The sequence below is a fragment of the Branchiostoma floridae genome, unplaced genomic scaffold (assembly GCF_000003815.2).
Source record: "Branchiostoma floridae strain S238N-H82 unplaced genomic scaffold, Bfl_VNyyK Sc7u5tJ_1027, whole genome shotgun sequence".
NCBI lineage: Eukaryota > Metazoa > Chordata > Leptocardii > Amphioxiformes > Branchiostomatidae > Branchiostoma > Branchiostoma floridae.
In genome coordinates, this window is record NW_023365586.1 from 1 (window position 1) to 1758 (window position 1758).

General features: G+C 38.7%; 1 long non-coding RNA gene across 1 annotated transcript; it reads left to right on the forward strand.

The window, feature by feature from the left end:
• Window positions 1–105: 105 nt before the first annotated feature.
• Window positions 106–884, forward strand: LOC118407254. Its single transcript, XR_004830123.1, has 2 exons — window positions 106–255; window positions 656–884. It is a non-coding gene; the product is annotated as an uncharacterized LOC118407254 (long non-coding RNA).
• Window positions 885–1758: the final 874 nt, after the last annotated feature.

Here is a 1758-nt window from a genome sequence, read left to right on the forward strand (position 1 = left end):
TTGTTGCACACTACTGTCCCTGTCTGTGGTACTGAAACTATGTTACACACTATTATGTGGTACTGGAATTATGTTACACACTACTGTCCCTGCCTGTGGTACTGAAACATCTGTGGTGCTGTTGTTATTTTCCAGACCCAGTCCTGGCGATGTAGAGGACAGTAGGACCTCAGAGGCAGGCCAGTGGCACAGTGTGGGCTCCACAACCATGCCAGGCATCGATGAAGCTCCTTCTGAAGAAACTAATACACTCAGGTAAGGCGGTCTGAGAAGTGCTTTGTTCCCTACAAGAGCCAAACCAATAAATAAGTTCTTTTTTTCAACCCTCATATCAATAACCTTGATTTAGATAGCAAATACAAACTAGAAGTCAAAGAAAGTGACAGTGAATTTTGTAACTACAAGCTTTAGACAGTGAGGGAATCCTAGCAAAGACTAATGCAAATGGTTAGGTATGATATGTAGTATGACATTTATCAGTACATATAATGATATAATAGTAATAATAATATATACTGGTCTTAGGTGCAAATGTACAGTTCTTATTGATCTAAACTGTCATCGGCACACCAAATCAGTATAATGACATGCAAAAACAAAACCAGCTTTCTCAGCACATGCATGTGGAATAACATGGAATTTTATTCTTTTTTAGCTACACTCCACCCAATGTGTGACATACAAGGACACACTCCTGCAACAAGGGACAACAGACACACCCTCATGCAGCAACTACTGTATAGGTCAACATAGAAGTCTTTTTGCAAGTGTGCTGTGTCTGAGTTGTGGCAACAACGTTAGATGATTGACCAGGGCTGTCTCCAGCATTAAATTTTATTAGTCTCTCTCATTGGAGCTCACATAAATAGGGGAATTTCAACCCCCGGAAACCTATTTCACACATTTTCAAAAATGGGTTTGATTCAACTGGAATTCGGAAGCCTATGTTGTTTGTTTGTTTGTTTATTTATATCTCCATTAGACTTTACAATGATCGCAAAATCTATTCTTCCTGGAGTCCATTGCTGAATCTGTCATTTATACTAACTTACAAATGATACATTTTCATCCTGTGAAGCTCAGATTTTGGGTAGGGAGCAAATGGTCCTGGAGACGGTCCTGTTTTCAACCTACTAAGTCCTGTGTCTATTGAAACAGCATATCTAAGTATGTAGAGCAACTTTCTTTTATCATGTTGCCATAAGGACAATGTTGTCAAGTAACCAATGGGATCATTCCTTTCATCACACATCATGTTTTCCGTTGCAAAGTGAAATGCAGTCTCTCATTGGTGGAAAATATAATTGTATTTAATCAGAGGACTGCTGTAGTAAGCATGTTGCCATGGCAACCATGTACAGAATAACGACAAAATAACAAGGGCTGCTGGATGCACAATTCCGCCGCACGTACATGTAACCATGGAAACGTCGTAATCCGCCATATTTACCTCTTGTTGTATACAACATGATAAAAACCTGGTCATTTTTAGATTTGAAAAGACAATGCAAATTTGGAATTGCAAGCAAACTTTCTAAGTTGAATGTCAACAGAAAGGGAGATTACGAAACCATCGCGGGGTTAACATTGTTCTCCCAAATAACATCAAGGTTAAAATTCACATTCTGTATCTTGCTGAAATATGCATAAAGGGTTTACAGCATTGACCCTCAAAATTTGGAAGAAGACTTTTCAAATTAGAAGTGACTTGTGTTTTATGAACTATTGTTGCGAACGTGTTTTTGTCTGATGCATCGA